This window comes from Rhinolophus hipposideros (assembly GCF_964194185.1).
Source record: "Rhinolophus hipposideros genome assembly, chromosome: 12".
NCBI classification, from domain to species: domain Eukaryota; kingdom Metazoa; phylum Chordata; class Mammalia; order Chiroptera; family Rhinolophidae; genus Rhinolophus; species Rhinolophus hipposideros.
The window spans coordinates 28028760-28042257 of NC_138058.1; positions in this window are offsets into that span (position 1 = coordinate 28028760).

The following is a 13498-nucleotide window of genomic DNA, read 5'->3' on the forward strand; positions in this document are numbered from 1 at the left end:
CTTGAGGTTGGAGGAGGACTGGAAAAGAGTCTTCAGTGGGTTCCTGCTAGTATTTCCCAGATTAATGTTACAGCTCAGAGATATCCAAGTATCAAGATCCCCTTATGCAAATGTTACCAATTGCCCCGATTGGGCTGAAGGTGTCTGAGCTCCTAATCCCTTCCAAGGACCCTGGTGTTCTGGAGGAGATTGATTGGCCTTCCCAAGATCCATTGAGATAGATATGAGTTTTGGAAGAAACTCCTCTGCCTTTCAAACTCAAGCCAGTGGAAGAACAAGATAGATGGTGATGTTGGGGCTATGGATAGATATTTCTAGGGTTCAATAAGCACAAAGGCAAATTAAGCATGCATGTGGAAGTGTTTGAATGGTAACCTAGAAGTCAAGGCAGGGAAGGGCTTCTTGGAGGAAAAAGCAGTCAACAATGCCACATGCTGTGGAAGTCAAGAGGATAAGCCCTGGGAAAGCCCCACTGATTTGACACAAGTGTCTTGTGTCACCAAGGAGTATGACAGTGGAGTAGTACAGGGGGATGTTAGATTGCATTGGGTTACTGGGAAGAGGAAGGTTCACTTTTAAGAAGAGAGAGGGTTAGGGGGTAACTTGTAAAAGTTTAAATGTTTTATATGCTGCAAGAAAGGATACCAAGATATTTAAGGATACCAGGAATAGCAAGTTCTCTGCCTTCCAAAAGATTGGAGAATTTATCTTACTAGAATGATCATCTTTACGCCTTAGTGCTGCATTCTAGTTACTATTCCACCTGAATTTGCTAGACTTCCTTTTTTTTGAGATAGCAATTGTTAAATATGACCTGCCTGTTCACCAGTGACTCACTCTTCCTTACTTGCTCCCCACTCTCCAACACATGTGACTGAATCCCTTTTGTCAACCTGTCAAAAACAAAGTTTGCTGTCCTGATAATACTGCCATCTATTCTTCCAAGAATCTCATTAGACGCTAAAGCCCCATTTGTCTGAGTTCTGGCAAAGGTTTGGGAAAATGCTCCAGATAACACAGACTATCTAGGAAAACTTGAGAAATTTTTTTCTTAGAAATATTTGTTCACAATGTGAACAGATCTGACACTGTTCACTAAATTTTGTGTCAATCAAATAGGTCCAGTGTTTATCATGTTCTTGGAGGTCCCCCTGATCCTTAGCTTTGGAGGCACCCCATAGGCAACACATCATTTAGTAAAAATAGTCTCCTTTTCATTGTTATGAGATTTCCTACATGCTTGTCTTCCATAGAACCAGCATTCACTAGAAGTCATAGGGGCATTCTTAGAAGCAATTTATTATCTGGAAGAACAAAGTTTCTAAAGAATCTAAATCAGGAAAATAATGGCTTTTGATCATAGAAAAAGCAAAGGTACTGGTGATAACTTTAAGCCCAGAGGCAAGATCATGGTCTAGAGCAAGATACCTTGATGGCATCCCACAGGCCAGGTCATTCACAACTTTAGCCCAGAAACAATCAAAGTCTTGTCAAATCCATTAGTAACATCCCAACATCCCATTAATAACTGTATCCAGAGCTCCGTCCAGTCTAGCTTTAAAATGAATTCAGTCTAATACATTCCTTGATTCAATTTCCACCCTAAATCCTTGTTCCCAGCCACCCAAAAGCAGAGATAAGATTTGCTTAACACAGCCCCAATCCAACTCTGATCAATCCAGAGCCCAGAAAAAAATGATGCAATTTCATATATCAATAAATGTCAGCCCAGAGAGAGATTTTGTTCACAGCACAGCTCAACTAAATCCATAGACCATTCCAGTCCATCCTAAGCCAAACACAACCTAGGATGAAGTTTAATCACAAGTCCCCTTTTAGCCCAATTCAGCTAGAGTCTAGCCAAAGCTCAAAGCCTACCACAGCAAGCCTCATGAAGATCACCTTCCTGCAAGGACTCAGACAAGAGATAATCTATAATTCACACCAGCATATCCTAAAAGACCCATCCTAGATCCTTATAAGGATTCAAAGTCTTGAGAACAAAGTCTCTCTAAAACAGATCAGGCCAATCCAACTCAAAATCTAAACAAGGGGTGAAATGAACCAGTACAGTCCAGGGAACTGACATATCTGGAGTTTACAAACTTTCAATGGAAGGCTGTATCAGGCAATTCAAGACCAACACAAAGCTAAATGCAACATCAATTCAGCCCTTTTCTGCCCAGTTCTGCTTAACCCTGGCATATTTAAGCATATTTAAGACCAAGATCTTTTCTTTCCTTTTTTGCCCCTCTTTTCCACAGTTTCTGAACCAATGGCATAACGAAGAATTGCATTTTAAGGTCATCCATTACTTACTAAATTTGTGATGAACTCCCTCCACGCTTTAATTTTACAGTTTCTGTTTATAGACACCAAATTCTAAAGCCCTCTTATCTATCACCTGAGGTTTCTCCTGTGCCTCTGAGCCAATCTGATTTCTAGAGGACAGTATTCTGGGCATGTATCTTTATTTCTTCCTTTTTGTCACTTTAATTTGTAATAATTCCATTGGCTTTCTTTTCTCCATTTCAACCCAATGAATTCTGTATGAATCCTTAGTCTTCTTTATGTGTTTATTTATTAATCCCACTATTATCTTTGGATTAAACTCACACTTTAAGTGCCTAGATGTATGACTATGATTAAGATTTCAGAGCAAGTCAATCCCCAACCTTTAATGGAAATATGATGGGCAGAAAAACAAAGCCTGTGTAGCAGCACCATCCTTGCCTTGAGCTCTGCCTATCTTAAGAAGAGTCCGTTCTAGCTTCAGGAATCAATTCTGTCCCAGGGGACATAGAGGCCTCTTCATAATAGATGACATATGACTTCCCCAGTCTTACTCTGACCACAGTAAAGACAAATGCTTTTATATTTGAGGTTCCAGGATGAACTTTCTTCTTAGACATCATATTGGACACCTGCTCAGTGGAGCCTGAAAAACTATGCCAGAAAGCTAACCCAGCTCTGACAGCTGCCCAAGCAGTTCCCTAAGGAGTCAGGACTCAGAGGCAAGCTCATTAGGTAAATGCATGCCTTGATACTAGCCACAGCTCCACTCCCAAACCCTCCTGTGCCCTGGTGATCCATGATGGTTTGTGAATAGGGACAAGTGTCCTGGGGATTCCTTTCATCAAGACTAGAGGCAGCTTAAGTAGCCCTGTCTTGTTCTCTTTGCTAGGGGCTCCTTCCTGATCACCTCTGGATCTTCTTAGGGAAGGAGTATCTCATTAATAAGAGGATGAGACATTTTTCATGTCTTAATTCATTCACAACCTGAGAGAAGGTGTCCCAAAGAGTTGTAATCCAACAGCATATCACTGAGAATTCCACTATGTCAGATCTACTTCTCCTTGGAATCAGCAGGGTGGGGTGGAGGAAACATGTTGAGTTTCCTCTAGAAGGTAAGTTAACTACACTGTTGTCCCAATACCTGCTTATGCATTTGTGTCTCCCAACTAAACTTTGCAAGGTCATGGTGTATGCATCTTTGTATTTTCAGTGTAAGCACAGGGCCTACCCTATAGTAGAAATCCAAAAACAATTTTTGAGTGAATGAATGAGTTAATAAGTCTAAAAAATAATATTCCTTTTAATGGATCATTAGATCTCAAATAACCAGTATCAGAAAGAAGAATCACTGACCTGAAACTAATAATAATAAAAAAGAAAGAAGGAAAGAAGCATCACTGAATATAATCATTTTCTCAGACATTTCTTTAGAGTTTAGTGATCTAGCATTCTAAGCTAGCAGAAAAATCATTGCTGTCAACAGATTATTGATAGCCACAAAGCATGTTTCCTATTTGTTTTTTTGCATGAATCCTAAGAAACCATCAACTCTCAGTAGTTCCTGGATGAGCTAGAATCTTCATCTTTGCATTTCTCCAAGTTAATCATGTGAATGACAAGAATGCAGGCAGTAATAGATTTGTGTCGCTGGTGGTAGAAAAATCAAACACTCTGAAAGTGGTTCTTCTAAATTTATTACCAAGGGAAAAAGAAAACTCAACTGTGATGGTTAATTCTATGTGTCAACTTGTCTGGAGTACAGTGTTCAGTTGTTTGGTCAAACACCAGATTGATAATCTTTGAATAAAGCAGATTACCTTCCATAATGTGGGTAGGCCTCATTCAAGTTGTTAAAGATCTTAAGAGAAAAGATTAAGGTCCCCAGAAGAAAGAATTCTGTTTGCAGACCACCCTGGGACTCAAGACTGCAATGCCAATTCTTCCCTGGGTCTCCGGTCTGTGGTTCTGCTCTGCAAATTTCTGGACTTGCCAACCTTCACACCTGCATGAACCAATTCCTTAAATTTCTCTCTTTCTGTACATCTTATTGGTTCTATTTTCCTGGATAACCCTCACTAATGCACTGGCTCAGGATAAAGGCAAAGAGAATTCTTCAGATGACAACAAAGTGATGCCCCAGGATAAAAGGCATGCGATGTCTTAGAGTGCAGCCAGTCCAGATAGAAGGAGACTGAAGGTGTCGGAAAAGAGAAATTGATAGCTACCTTGATGTGTTGACACAGAAGAGCTAAATCTCACCCGTAAAATAGAAAGTCAATGGGGAATGTCTGAAGCTGATGAATCAAAATATGTCAATGTGTGCATATCATTTAGAAGCCTGGCAATGTGGAAATACCATAAGAATTAGCTAAACTAGTTGAAAGAGGTGGGGACTGGGAGCTACAGAGAATGGTAGGGCAGGAAAGGGATTTTGTTATAAGACTTTTAGACAACTTAATTTTTAAACTATGTGCTCTTATTATTTTGAGTAAAAATTTACAATATTTTTAAAAATGAGAGGCTTCCGATTTTGCTAAAGATTCTGCTAAGGACTTCTGCAAAGTTTGTTTCATTATATTGGACTATTAGCACAATGGAATGCCATGGTGTCTTTAAAAGTAACAACCATGTGGACTAGATATAAATACATGGAGATATTTTTAAAATAAAATTCAAAAAATAGAAAAGGTTGAAAAACAAGCAGAGCACAGTGTAATTTATAAACATTGATGGCAACACCAAAAATCATATGTATTATTTACATATATAAATACATTTACATATATAAATTTACATGTATTTACATATATAAATATAAATGTATAAATCTTATATATCATGTGTATACACAATATATATACCTATATATTGGACTTGCCAACTGGACTTGCCAACCTGATTTTTAGTGTTGTCTTCAATATTTATAAATTACTCTGTGTTCTGTTTATTTTAATATGTATGTAGATATATACATACACACATCAATATACACATAATTTTAATTCAAACATAAAACTCAAATATAAAATAACATTAGGAGAATGATTTAAAAAGTTTTAGATCATTAACAAAATGGTATATGACCATTAAAAATGAAACACATAAAGACTCTAAAACACGAGAAACTGTGTTCAGTGTGCATTATTACATGAAAAATTCAGAACATGTATTGGGTCTGATGGCAACTATGCAAAAGATTCATGTAGATAAGAGCTCAAAAGTAAGTTTTACAAATCAAATATGTTAGAAACAAAAAGAGTAAATTGAAGGAGAGATAGTGGATACAATTAGTGTAAAAAGTTAACCCAAGCTGTGAAGGAGGTGATAGCTGGAGTAGGGGAATTGATGGTGGAAAAGAAACAGGCAAGGTTGAATTGAAGGTTTTTGTGTTTGCTTGTTCCTGTGATTTTTTTTAAGTTAGGAGGTGAGAGATGGAGGGAGGGAAGGAGAGAAGTGATGGCATTGGCAGGGAGAGGCAAAAAGGTGGGATTCAGAGCACAGAGGGAGAGTTTAGCATGGACCAAGGAACTGAACTACTACTATATGACAGGAATTCTACGAGGTGGCATGTATGCTGGATTTCATTCAATACAGCACCTATGATTTCGATACCATGTTCCTCATTTCATGAATGAAAACCTAAGGTTCAGAGAGGTCAATAACTTTCTTGAAAAATCTATGTGCCTGCTCTGAGTGGGACTGCAAATTGATGCAGCCACCATGAAAAACAGCGTGGAGGTTTCCTCAAAAAAATTAAAAATAGAACTACCTTTTGACCCAGCTATTGCATTTCTGGATATTTATCCAAAGAAATCCGAACGGCTAATTTGAAAAGATGGATGCACCCTATGTTCACTACAGCACTATTTCCAATAGCCAAGAGGTGGAAGCAACCCAAGTGCCCATCAATAGTTGATTGGATAAAGAAGAGGTGGTACATATATGTAATGGAATGTTACTCAGTCACAAAAAAGAATTCAATCTTACCATTTGTGACAACATGGATAGACCTAGAGGGTATTATGCTAAGAGAAATAAGTCAGACTGAGAAAGACAAATACCATATGATCACTGTGTAATATAAAGAATATCATAAATGAACAAACAAAACAGAAGCAGACCTATAGATATAGAGAACAAATTGATGGTTACTAGATGGGAGGGGCACTGGGGAGCTGGGTGAGAAAGGTGAAGGGATTAAGAAGTACAAATTGGTAGATACAACATAGTCCTGGAACTATAAAGTACAATATGGGGGATACAATCAATAATCTTGTAAAAACTATGTATTAATGTCAGGTTGGTAGTAGACTTACCTGGGGTATCACTTCATAAATTATATAAATGTCTAACCACTATGCTGTACACCTGAAACTAATATAAAATAATATTGAATGTCAATTATAATTGAAAAAAATATATCATGGGATGTAAAGTACAGCATAGGGAATACAGTCAATAATATTGTAATAAATATGTACAGTGTCAGATGGGTACTTATTGGGGTTATCACTTTGTGGAGTATATAAATGTCTAATCACTATATTGTTTTGTACACCTGAAACTAATATAATATTGTATGTCAACAGTAATTGAAAAAAGAAAAGTAAAAATCTGTGTGCCTGTAAGCAATAGAGCTGGAAAGCAGGCCTGTACTTACAGTATTTGCCTAAGCTCTTTCCACCATGTGACCCTTTGAGACAGTGGGAGGTATGTTGACGAGTCTGTAAGTGGGAATATGAGGAGTTGAAGAAGTTTGGAAAGACTAAGTTTAAACATAATAATCCTTTTTGTGTAATTTTCTTCTACTCCAAGAGTTCCCGGATTCCATTCATAACATAGTGCTTGGCATAACAAAGTACTTAACTTTGACATTTCTTTATTCTACTGCCAGCACACTGGTTTTTGTATCATCACTTTGCAACTTGCCTAAATGTTTTAAATAATGACTATTATATTTAGGTGAGGGGATGATGAGACGTCTTCTTCAGACTTACACAAGGGCTGAATTCAAACCCAGGGGTGCTGCGTTCTTCACTGTAAATTTACTTCTGCAGAGCAGATGTACCAAGCCAGCAAAAAGGGAAGAATCACTTGAAGAAAAGGGCTGTAATTGCATTTCGTTTCCAGGAATGTTGATGGGTTTCTGTGGACATCCCCCATGCTCTGAAGGGTGAAGGTTCAAGGGGAGGTGAGATGCTGCCAGACCCACTGGGGCCTTGCCAGCACCGTCAGGCCCTGTCCAGCGGTCTACCCAGAGGCCTGTGCTCCTCGGAGCTTGTGAAATAGCACAGCTCAGTGCAGAGTTCTGGAGAGTCAGATTCTCAGAGTGCCTTTTGAATATGGCATTAAGTATGTTTGAGGTCAAAGGCAAAGATTGTCTACTAGTCGGAAGCCTAAGGGTCATTTCAGTCCATCTGAAGCTGAGTCTCCCTGAAGAGGGTGAGATGGGGAAATGTACCTGTGTGCAGAACTCTGAACAGCCATCCCCTTTCAGCCCCAAGGAGAACTTAAACTTGTGTGTCCACTTCTCTCCAAGTTGCTGCTAAACTAATTCTGTTGACTTCTCACACCATGGACACCCTCCCCATCTTTGAAGTAAAACAGGCTGAAGCGGGAGATAAGCTGATGCTAAAACATTCATCCAAGGGCTTTGACAGAAGGGGAGGCAGGACCAGCACCAAGAGTGGGCTGTGATGAGTTTGGCGGTAAGAGGGAAGATTGTGCAGTGGTAGTTTCTCTGTTCTCTGTCCTGCATGGCCTCAGTGGTCAGTGGAGATACTAGCATTGGTTAGTATTCTGGTCATCTACTGCTACAAAATAAACCATCCCAAAATGTAATGACTTCAAACATTAATTTATTATTGCTCATCGTTCTGTGGGTTGACTGGGGCTCAGCTGGGCACCTCTCATTTGGGTCTCCCACATTGTTGCAGCAAGATATGAGCTGGACTTCCATCATCCAAAGGATCAACTGAGTTGGATGTTCAATATGGCTGGCAGCTGATGCTGGCTGGCAGCTGGGAGCTCAGGTAGGGTGTTTAATCGTAACATGTATGTGTGTTCTCTCTGTGTGGCTTGGGCTTCTTATAGCTTGGCGACTGAGATAGCAAGTCTTATGTCTGACTCTTAGAAGTCTCAGAAGGTCACTTCTGCTTTTCTGCATTCTTCAAGGGAAGACACATCAGGCAAGCTTAGATCTGTAAGGAGAGAATTAGATTCTACTTTTTGATGCAGGAAAAGCATCCCTAATAGTTAAGTAAGGAATTGATGGAGGCCATATTTCAGGAGTCTGTCAAAGCGTGAATAGACTTCAACCAGAGCATGACAGTGGTGGTGGGCCTAGAATGTATGTAATAGAATGAAACAAATGATTATTAAATGCTTACTCTGCCTGAAATCTTTTGCATACATTATTACATTTAATTTTTTTAAGAAACCTATGCAGTAGTGGGGCAGATTGATTTTTTGGCTCCAATTCTTCACTCTTCTCTGCGTCCTTGCTCTTTGCCATGTAATGTTCCAGGGCTTCTTACATGAGAAGTACACAAGGGGATTACTTCCCTGTACCTTGACTTTTGGCTTGGCCATATGACTTACTTTGGTTCATGGGATGATAGTAGATGTGATGAAAACAGGGGTTTGCAATGTGCTTGTTTGGTTGGCTATACTCTGTGGCACGTTTGCTCTTGCCATGAGTAACGTTTCTCCCAGGGTGATGCTGTGTCTTCCACCTAGAAGCCAGAATGAGACATGCGGAACAGACCAGAGCCAGCTGGATTCATAGTGTGAAGCAGAGATGTTCGGGCAAGCCCAGCCTACGGTCAGCCAATTCCCAGCCAGCTGACCACAGATGGGTGAAAAATAAATGCTTACTCTTGAATGTGACTGGGATTTTGTAGTTGTTCATAATAGTTGACTAAGACAGTAGGCATTATTAGCTCCATGTTTTCTTCCTGGGGCCCTGAGCAGTCAATTAACTTACCTAAAGACCAGTTTCTGAGTTGAGCTCTGTTGAATCCAGCACCTCACGCTGTCTGCTACCCTGGTACTACAGGCGATGGGTTAAGGCAGGTCTGAGCAAGTTCCAACACAGTCCTGATGGACATAGGGTGGGGAGTTGGAGGAGTCTAGTTTCTAGGGATTTAAGAGGAAAGTCTCCTCCCTGTATTGTTTTCTTGGAGATTGCTGAGAATTTTGATCTTAGGGTGTGTGTGTAAGTTAGGAGGGGGTGGGGGGTTGCTGTGCTGAGTTTCACTGTTTTTTTGAGCTATTTCCACTGAAGAGATGAACAACTGAGGAGGCAGTGTCCATCTATAGAGCTCAAGCATGAAAGACAGCATTGTTGATTTGGCTGCCTTGAGTGGTTTGCAAAAAGACTCCAAAGGCCCTGGGAGAGCATCGGTCTCAGAGAGATGAACTCTGCATGTGTGTGTGTGCGCATGTGTGTGTGCACATGCACACATGTGACAATGGTGGATAGGGACTGGGACCCTGTACCCTAAAGCTCTAACATTTGATATTCTTCACTGTGAGAACAAACAGAGGACTTGACATTCATTTAAGACTTAGCTTTTAATATTTACACAGATTATAGCTCCCTCTTTTATATCCTATGCTTGCTCTCTCAATGAATGATATTATGTGAGTAAGTGTATGAGGGAAAAAGCACTGGACTCATATATTTATTTTGAAATAATTTTAGACTTACAGAGGAGTTGTGAAGGTAATACAGAGAGTTCTTATATGGCCTTTACCTCGCTTCCTCTAATATGAATGATCATCTTAGATAATTATGGCACAATGATCAAAACTGTGAAATCAATGTTAAGACAATATTCAGAAGATAATGTTAAATAATATTAAGAACTAAAAATACTCTGCCATAAAAAAGATGAAATAGTACCACTTCCGAAAATATGGCTGGATCTTGAGATTATTATACTAAGCAAAATAAGTCACACAGAAAAAATTGAGAACAATATGATTTCACTGATATGTGGGCTATAAAACTGAAAGCAACAAAGGAACAAGACAAACAAATAAAGAAACATAAACTCATAGACACAGACAATAGTTTACTGGAGGTGGGGGGTGGTAGAAGAGGGTAAACGGGATCAAATATATGATGATGGAAGGAGAACTGATTCTGGGTGGTGAACACACAATGTGATATATAGATGATGTATTACAGAATTGTACACCTGAAACTTATGTAATTTTACTATTGTCACCCCAATACATTTGAATTAAAAAAAAGAAATGGAAAAAATAAAAGAACTAACATTGTCAACAATATTATTACTAACATACAGATTTTATTTGGATTTTACCAGTTTTTTCTTCAATGTCTGCATTTCTGCTCCAGGATACAATCCAGGAGACCACATTGCATTTAGTCATCATATCTCCTTAGTCTCCTCCAATCTGTGACAGTTTCTTAGTCGCCTCATAGAAAGTCAAATTGGGTCTTTCCAAAAGATATGCCCAAGAGACTTCCAGAGACTGGAAGAAGCAAAGAAGGATTCTTCCCACAGCCGTTGTAAGGAGTGGAACCCTGCTGACACTGTAATTTTGGACTTCTGGCTTCCCAAATTATGAGAGTATAAATATCTGCTATTTTAAGCCACTGGGTTTGTGGCAATTTGTTGTAGCAGCTTCGAGAAACTAATACAAGGGCTTTGCCACTTTGAAAGGGTACTATCAGATAATTTGTAAAATTCCCATTAGTTTGAGTTTACCTGATGTTTTCTCATGATTATGTTGGGGTGATAGACTTGGGAGAAGAATACCAGAGAGATGAGGGCACATCATACCAGAGGGTACGTGATATCAACATGACTTAGTACTGCTGATGTTCACCTTGATCACTTAGTTAAGGCGCTGTCTGTCAGGTTTCCACACTGCAAAGCTACTATTTTTCCTTTCCGTGCTCTATTTGTGAGACACAAGTCGCTGAGTCAACCCCCACTCAAGGGCGAGGAATTAGTTCCACCTCTGTAACCTTACATTCTACTTTGAACCTTGGAAATGACACACATTCCTTTTAAATATATCTGGAATGTTTTTTAAAAAATTGATCATAGCCTAGGTTATCAAATTTGTAAACATTATCTCCACAGGACTGCCTTCACTTCAGATACCAGCTGCAAGTCTGGGAGTCTCCAGACCACTCTCATTTCTGACCAGCTGTCTATAAATTCAGGGGTTCTCATTACCCTCTTAGGTTCAAAATTTCATTAGTATGACTCAGAACTCAGGAAAGCACTATACTTATGATTATAGTTTATTATAGTAATGGGATACAAATCAGAACCAGTCAAAGAGATGTGTAGGGTTAGGTATGGGAGGGTCCCAGTTATGTAGTTTCCTTTGTCCTCTACTCTGTAGAGTCAGGATTGTGATCATTCTGGCACATTGATGTAGAGTATTGCCAACTAGGAAAGTTCACCCAAGCTTTGGTGTCTTTAGCTTTTTGGGGGCATTATTAGGTAGGCATGGTTGATTGAATCATTGGTCATGTGACTCAATCTCTAGCCTCCTTCCCTCCCCTGAAGTCAGGCTGATATCCTCACATGGTATGTCTTTCTGGTGTGACCAGTCCCCATCCTAAGTCATCTTTTTTACATAAAAAGTCTAGGGCTCCACCATGAGTCATCTCATTAGCATAAGCTATCAGGTGTGCTCTGAGGGGACCACTGTGAATAACAAAGAAGTTCCTATTACTTGGGAAATTACAAGGGTTTAGAGATTACCTCCCAGCAACCTGGGACAGAGGCGAGCAATATTCTTTATTACACACCGGCCTATCTAATAAAAAATACAACTCGTTTCTCACCTCAACTTTCCATTGATGGTTTTCTTTCTTCCCTCATGTTATTCTGTTCCTTCCATAACAGTTATCATTATTATTCATAGTGTGTATTTATTTATTTGTTTGTTTATTTATTGTTTTTCTCCACCACTGGAATGTAAACTTCATGAAGACAGACACTTTAATTGCATTTTTCTCCTGCTTTATCTCCAGTTCCTAGAAAAGTCTGTCATATAGGAAGGGCTCAATAATACTTGTTAAAAAATGAATGGGTGAATGAATGAATGAATAGCATAAATATAGAGTTGCAAATGGGATGTGATATTGTTGAGGAAACTGAGCTATAGATTTGTTGTCTGGTTTGAATCTTGTAGCCCAAGATAATACTAGGGTAAAAGATGGTTAAAACAGACCTAGTCTAACTTGAATATCTGGGTAGAAAGGATTTAAATGTAAGGTTTGGCATACTTCCTCTTATGCTTAAATTTGGTGTACTTTCTCATATTCTTGATTGGTTATTACCAACTTTTGAATATTTGGGAAGTGTAAAACTCAGTTAATAGGTATATGTACCTTTAGATATGAAAGTTCCTTGGAAAAATTGATTTTAGGTTAAAATTTGTTAGTGAATGTTCTGGAAGGATTCAACTACTGAAAGTTTGGTTTAAATTATTTAGTTACATCATAAGTGCAGTTGGGAGACCAGAAAGATACTCTAATCATGGGCAGGGACTTATCTAAAATATTTTCTGTTAATGTTTCTCTCTTAGAGTCAGACTTACAACAGGATATTATCTGCTTGTCTCCAGTGCCTCTTGGGGTTATGAAGTCACTAAAACTTCTGATGATGCTGTCTGCCAGCTCTGTGCTTCCTGCATCTCCTTCTGACTTCGGGTGAGCAGAGGTGCTAGGGCGAGCCATAGTTTGGATTCAGTTACTCAGGTTATCCATAAATCCAAACAAAACTGAAAATGGGAAACTGCACAGCAGGCTTCCAAGGAGTGATTTAGAGTCCTGTGGAGAGCAGGGCTCAGCCCTGGCACAGGCCGAGGAACAGCAGTTTCTCTCTGCAGACCTCTTGGCATCCTGGTGTTGAATGAACTCATTTTCACTTACGCCCCTCTTTTGGGGACAGGGGTCAAAGGCTGAACGAACGTTTGGAACCACCAGCCTCAGAGCTGAGCAAGAGATGAGAGATCTCTGCCTTATGTTGAAATGAAACAGTAGTTTCTTTCCATCCACACAGGTCTACCCTATTATTGTCTTCATAACATTATCTTCCTGTGCTTTTGACTTAAAAATTATAATTAAATATTAAGTACAAAAGGCTATTTAATAACATATGTAAAGCATAAAGAATAATGATACAACACACACCCATGAACTCCC